This window comes from Podarcis filfolensis, assembly GCF_964270895.1.
Source record: "Podarcis filfolensis genome assembly, chromosome: 4".
Lineage (NCBI taxonomy): Eukaryota > Metazoa > Chordata > Lepidosauria > Squamata > Lacertidae > Podarcis > Podarcis filfolensis.
In genome coordinates this window covers 77,613,873-77,620,949 of record NC_139607.1, presented here as the reverse complement: position 1 = coordinate 77,620,949, position 7,077 = coordinate 77,613,873, and the positions used below count along the sequence as shown (strand labels likewise).

At 43.2% G+C, this 7,077-nt stretch overlaps 1 protein-coding gene across 3 annotated transcripts in view; it reads left to right on the top strand.

The window, feature by feature from the left end:
- Positions 1-345: 345 nt before the first annotated feature.
- The window catches only part of FRY (FRY microtubule binding protein), a 193,732-nt gene continuing 187,000 nt past the window's right edge, over positions 346-7,077 (top strand). For 2 of the 3 annotated variants that reach the window (XM_083608908.1, XM_083608906.1), the window contains exon 1: positions 346-677. The gene's annotated coding sequence lies outside the window, so the exon portion shown is untranslated. Of the gene's footprint in view, positions 678-6,484; positions 6,591-7,077 lie in introns of those variants that run through there. The other variant, XM_083608907.1, reaches the window with a different exon arrangement.

Here is a 7,077-nt window from a genome sequence, read left to right as displayed (position 1 = left end):
GACACTAGGTAGAATCCGCAGCAGCTGCCCTCTTTGTCGGATTCAGGCCAGTCACCAATTTTCAGATACCTCGCTGGGTTGTTGCAAATATAAAATGGGGTTGTGGTGTGTGCTTGTGAGTACGTGTGAGAGATCTAAAGAGACGGAGGGTGGAATTGCAAATAATAAATTGCAATGAAGTCTCCCCCGCACCCAATGCAAATGCCGATTGTAAGCTGCTCGGGGCAGGAGGCGCCTTCTGATTACCCTTACAAAAATTGATGACGCAAGAGTAACGACCGGGAATGGTGGAGCCAGCCTCCTCCTTTGTTCTTTCCCTTTCAACTTCGGAGCGCGCGCGCGTGGCTCGCAGGCTCCCCATCGAATCTGCGCGCAAAGAGCGAGCGAAAGCAGCAGGCCGCGCCGCGCGGCTCCTGTCCTCCTTTCCCCGCCGCTGCCTCTCGGAGCCCCTCTTCATGAAAGGGCAGCAGGTGAGAGGCGAGGCGGCGCCAGGCGGTGTGGGGGGCGGGCCCTGCCGGCGCAGCGTCGGGAGAGTGAGGGGCGGGCTCCTCTTGACAGAAGGGAGGGAAGCAAAAGAAGAAGAAGAAGAAGAAGAAAAAGAAGAGCCACCGGCTGCTGCCGCCGCCTCCTCCTCCTCCACCGCCACCTCCGGCAGCCCCGGCGGAGGCGAGGATACGGTGAGTCCAGGGGAGGAATGGGCTCCACACGAGGAGGCTCGAGCCCACTGCCTCCCGCTCTCTTTTTTTAACGGGGAGCCGCGCCTCGGAAGGGGTGAGGGTCCCCCAGCCCCTCCCCAGAGGTTGGTCTCCGTTTGCGTTTGGAGCCCTGGAGAAAGTTTCCCGAGTAGGGGAAGGGAGTTAGGAGTTATCCTCATTGCACCCCATCATCACCCCTCCTCTAAATTCAGGCGGGGTTTCCAGGTGTGGAGTTTTTTGGGGGGTTTTTTAACATCCCCTTCTTCCCTCAGCATCCCCCCCTCGAGGTCCTTCCAAGGATCACCCACTCTCTGCTCCCTTCCCGCTTCGCCACGATGACTTCCCCCATAGGAGCCAACTCCTAGGGGCGGAGGGGGGTCTTCGCCCCCCCAGTAAAGTATTTGAGCCCCCCCCCCAGTTGATGGACACTGCCATTCAAATGGTGTGTGTGCACTGTGTCATGTGATCGATTATGCAGGGCAGGGCTTACCTGGTCCCCCACCCCAATATTTTATTCAAGTTGGCGCTCCTGACTTCCCCTTTCCAGTACCCTTCCCACTCCACTAAGACCTCTTCACTGACTGAAGGACTTGCCTCCCTCTTGTCCTCTCCTCACTGTCTCCTCTCTCCTTTCTCTGCCCCTTGGATTGTACCCATCCTTCTGTGAGAGCAGGATTTGCCACAAGAACAGCAAAAGCTGTTTCTCCTCATCCAGTGGGAGGCGTAGCGCCCCTTCCTCTTCCTTTTTTCTCCCCTTTGAAGGAAACTGGGGGTGCCTCCTCTCTTCAGGAATTCATTTATTTGTCCGTCTCAGTATCTAAATGATGACCACTTGGATGGTAATAGATTTGTGGGTTGCTGCCCTCTCTGGTCTGAGAAATATCCTGCCTGCCATATGCTCCGTGTGCCAGATAACTTATTTTTGGACACATTTTATAGTTGTGTGCCTTTATAAATAGTTTAATCCACATTTAAGTACAGAAAGGGAAGTGACTTCATCAGCTATTTCTAATGATATTTTAATGCCCATTACTAAATAGGGTCATTTTGATGCTTTCTGTCTAGACTGATGTAGGCTGTGGTCCTAAAGTATATTTGCTTGGAAGTTACACTGAAGTCACTGTAAGTTTTGAAATGTATTTATAGCACAAAAATTGCACAGGGACAATTACTTTGACACTGGAATATTTTGGATCAGGGTGGTACCTTTATGACATGTACAATTTTTTCCCAAATTATTATGTTATTTGAGTTTTTGGCAATATATTTGTAGCACATCAGATGTGTTGTTTTTAAAGGAGTTAAAGATCTGATAGTGGTCTTAATTAAAACCAATAATTTGGAAAAGGGGATGCTACTTAACATCAATGGATGTCACCATTTCAGAATATTTGATCCAAGTAAGACCTTGATCTATGGATCAGTAAGTACACTGAAAGCCCTCTTGAAGACTAAGGAGGGACATTTGCATGACAGGATCAACCTATCTTAATATTGTATATTCGGGATGCAGATATACATACTCCTAGGCTAAAAATATATTTACAGTTCCAGTGCAATTAGGGCTGGAGGGATTTTATCAGTATAACACTATATTGCAATTTTTTTGAACAGTGTAAAGAGCAATACTATTAAATTACATTTTGCATCATGAAAACAAGTGCCTTCTTTGCTTTTGCTAAATTTCAATGTTTGTTACCACACCTGGCTTTCAATACCCATGCCACAAATCAGTATTTCATTTGCCTTTAGATTTTTTTTTAACACATAACATGGGTATCTATGAAGTTAACAATATTACATTTCAAAAGAAAAAAAAGGATTTCTCTGACTATTGATGCCAACCACACTGTTAGCACAGAAGGATTTTCATTGCATTGTGGGTATACCTACAGTACATTTATTTAGGAAACAGGATGTGATTTGAGAGCCACAAAGTGTGGGAGCTTCCATTTGCAGATTAAGAGTTCCCATCCCGGCATAGTTTTGGCATTACCTCCAAAGTCAGCCCACTGCATGTGGTTAGTGTCTTTATAGCAACTTTGTAAGGTGGGTCATACTGTGAACAGAGTTGATGGGGATAAATGACCTGATGCAAGGGAGAAAAGTGGCTTTTCTAAGATGACCATATAAATTCAGAGCACAGGTGAGGTTCAAATGGAAGACTTCCTTGTTTTGTAGCTCAATGTTTTGACCACTGTACAAGCTTCTACCTACAATGATGGAGAAACAGCCTGCCAAGACTCTGCACAAACAGTCTTTGCATGGTGTTTCTCCATCATCATAGGTAGAAGGCACTTATGTCTAACAATGCGATGTACAAAGTCACAGATGATTTGGCCAAACTTTACTAGTGTTGTATTATGAAATATGATAATACTGTAAAGTAGAAGTCACATGCAAGTTGGTTAGATGAAGTGGAAGTTACAAGAAATGTCCCTGGCTGCATTCTCATATAGTGCTACACACACCTTGCATAGCTGGGAGGTTTATTTTGGCAGCTTTCACTGCGTCTCTGTTTGTTGCACTGTTTCTACCTGGTGCTTTTTTATCACCAGGGTTTTTTTATTTAAAGAAACTCCAGTTAGTTTTAAAAAGCCAGCTTCCAGGAGTTCCAGGCACTTACTCAGGGTTCGTGCTTCCTTTTGGAAATGAGGCGCAGTGGAGACTGGGATGTTTTTAGGACATATGGTTTATTTGCACATATACAGTATTACAACCTGAGTCTGTGATGGAGGGAATCAGTGTCAACACCCCAAAAGGGTCTCATTTCTTCCGTAGCCGCAGCCTTGGTGCTTTATTTCTAGGTCACATTACTGCTCCAAAACTCTACTTCAAACTCTGGCTTTGCCTGTTGAGGGAGGGGCCCCCACCAATTTATCATCTTGCACCAAGCCCATGGCCCTTTCTCCTCTTAATGACTCAGGCAATCACCTCAACACAGGAAGTTAGCCTGTCTTACATTTTGACACATGCTGGGTGTTATGTACTGAAGTTCTCACCCTGGGCCAGCAGGGGGATACTGTAGATAGTTATGCAAATGAAGGATCAAAAGTGACGTTCAGTGATTGGATAGTTTGTATGCAAATGAAGGATCAAAAGTGACGTTCAGTGATTGGCTAGTTTTAGAAAATGGCAACAGTTAGTTCTGTTCCAGCTTACAAATAAAGAGCTGCTTTGGAAGAATCGCTGTGTCGTCTGATATGTTCGCCCACAACTTAACACTGGGTCTAGGGATTACAGGTGTCTAGCACCCACAAACTCCTAACAATACGGTTTGAAGTTGGCTTGGTTTCGTGTGACATGTAAATCCACTGTATATCCTCCGGTTTCAATATTCCTGAGAGTCACATCTTTTAGAGGTAAGACACAGTCTGAGCAAGTGCAAGTGGCAAAGACAAACTTCTTCTTTTTTACCTACTGTTTCCACTCATAAATGAAAATGAGCTAATTCACAGAGTGTTTGGAACATAGGATGCTTCCATGTACTGAGTCAGACCATTGGTCACATCTTTCTCTATACTGTTGTTGTAGATAATATTCAGCATTAAGAAAAATATGTAAAATTGGAGTCAGTCAAAACCATCTTTTCAGTCACATAGTGTACTGCTTTGTGAAAATATACTGTGTGTCTTTAAAATATATTAATAGCTTGCAGGCCAGGCAGTCTTTTGCGCGCAGATGGTGTCTCTGTACAAAATAATTCATAAACAATCCATACTGGGATTGTGATGAACTGATACAGTGAACAGTAGTAGGGACATTAAAAAAATTATATCAGACGCACAATCTTTTTCACTTGCTATCCAATGCCACCTACAGATTAATCTTCAAATCACGTATAAGGCGACTATCTTTCCGCAGTTGAAGGGTTCATATTTATATAGATTAAACAGGAAATGAAATTGATACATGGAAAGATAAATAATACAACTTGACAATAGTCCTAAATCCCTTAGAAAAAGTAATACAAATTAGAAAATAAATATTGAGAGCTACTGACATTCAGACTCCTCTTCTTAAATATACAGTGGTACCTCGGGTTACATACGCTTCAGGTTACATACGCTTCAGGTTACACACTCTGCTAACCAATAAATATTACCTCGGGTTAAGAACTTTGCTTCAGGATGAGAACAGAAATCGTGCTCCGGCGGCGCAGCAGCAGCGGGAGGCCCCATTAGCTAAAGTGGTGCTTCAGGTTAAGAACAGTTTCAGGTTAAGAACAGACCTCCGGAATGAATTAAGTACTTAACCCGAGGTACCACTGTATATTTTTGGGGCATTTTGACATGCTACTTCCCCCACCCCATCAAGGATTGGCATCCATGGGCTCAGTTTCCATTTCACATATAAAATAATCTTGCAGCAATTCTGGGTGTGTGTCGATCTAGCTGCCCATCTCTAGATTGTTGCCACTGTAATTATGTTAGACATGAACAACAACTCTGGACTAGCGCATGGTTACTGAGCGAGATGACACAAAACTTATACTAGAATGACATCATTTTTGGCCAAAACAAAAAATTTTTTTTCTGCCAGTAGCACCTTAAAGACCAACTAAGTTAGTTCTTGGTATGAGCTTTCGTGTGCATGCACACTTCTTCAGATACACAGAATCATTTTTGGCATTTCTGTCAGCTTGAAAATCTGTATGTCAAGTCACCGTCTCCTAAACACAATCTGTAGCCAAGGTTTGTTCTGTGACGGCGGCTTCTTCTTCTTCTTCGTCTTCTTCTTCTTCTGACTCATGGTTTCTTTGGGAGAGCTAAACCATATGCACAAGTCCAGATGACATGCAATTTTACCTAGAACTTGTGCACTTGCGTGCTTCTGCAAAGCCATGACTTTGTGCAACATGTAGGTGGCGCCATAAAGGGGTGTATGCAGTGCGTCTCAGCATGAACTGCACATATGCACATTCTCCTTCCCGATGTGTCCTATGTCATGGTAGGTAGGCTACCTCATGCAAATCTATGATGTGACTGCATTCAGAATACTGCATCCAGTTCTGGACAGCTCACCTCAAAACGGCCATTGTAGTGTTTATCCCTACACAGTTCCATTCTTATTTCAGACATCGTGATAGACTGATATATCACAATGTTTAACTGTTGATATGTCGCCATATTGAGATATCCCCCAGCCCTAATTGTAGGGTTTGGAAAGGTTAAAAACAAAAAAATGGCAACCAAAACGTTCAAGGGGATGAAGTGACTCCCCTGTGAAGAAACGTTGCAGTTTAGGACTTTAGGGAAAAGACAAGGCAGAAGTGGTGACATGATAGAAGTTTATAAAATTCTGCATGACATAACACCAGAATCCATGGACAGCCAGTGAAGCTGAGTGTTGGAAGATTCAGGACAGATAAAGTAAAGTGCTTCTTCATGCAGCACATAGTTAAACTATGGAACTCACTTCCACAGTAGGCAGTGTTGGCCACCAACCTGTGTAGTTGTAGAAGAGGACTGGACAATTTTTTGGAGGAAATGGCCCTTTTCAGGCCACCACACTTAAAACATAGTTAAGGAAGTGTCTGTGTTTGCACATAACACCAAGGCATAGTTAAAACGAGTAAAATAGACTTAATATTTCAGAGCTGAACTGGTTTCAGATTAGGCCCTGTGAGCACTGATCATAATAAAAGAAATGGTTTGAGCCAATATTTGAACGCCTTAAAATATCCCGGACAATACATCTGCAGTAGATGCTTTGTGGTCTGGAGATAGCTTTGCCACATGTTCTCATCTTTCTTATTTATTAAAAATAGAACCTACTCTGTCTTTCAGGTTTTGGGAGTCAGTTGCTGATAAATGCACCATGTTTGCGGCAGCTTCTGTCGTACTGGAAGACAAGTCTGTTTCTGATCCCCTCCCCCCGCCCAATATAATTTAGGTAGTTATGATTCTGTAATTCTTGTTTATTGTCTTGGGTATTGGAGTAATATATTGCTAGCATGCCAAGGTATGTTTATTTTGATGTGCCTGAAGTTGTTTTTCAAAATATTGCTTTCTCTCATTTTTTGGTATTGCCAACAACTCCTGCTTGCCTAAGTGTGAAGAAAGAAAGACCTCACTCTAGTTAACTGAAATCTAGTTGGTTAAAGGGCTTATTCCCATGCACATTTAAACAACAGTATGCCTGTATTCTTGAGAGGACCTAACCAAATTAAGCTGCATTCAAATACTGGCATTTGCCTAGTGATTATGTGGTGATATGGTGCCACATCAAGTAATGCAACAGTTGAAGCTAATGTTAGTTTTCAGAGTTCACTTACTTAAGATAAGGAAGTGAAATGTGATGTTGTCATGGTGACCTGCCTATAAGGGAGCACAAGAAGAACTAAGCTTCTGAATAATTGATAGGTTCGTAAGATTAGGAA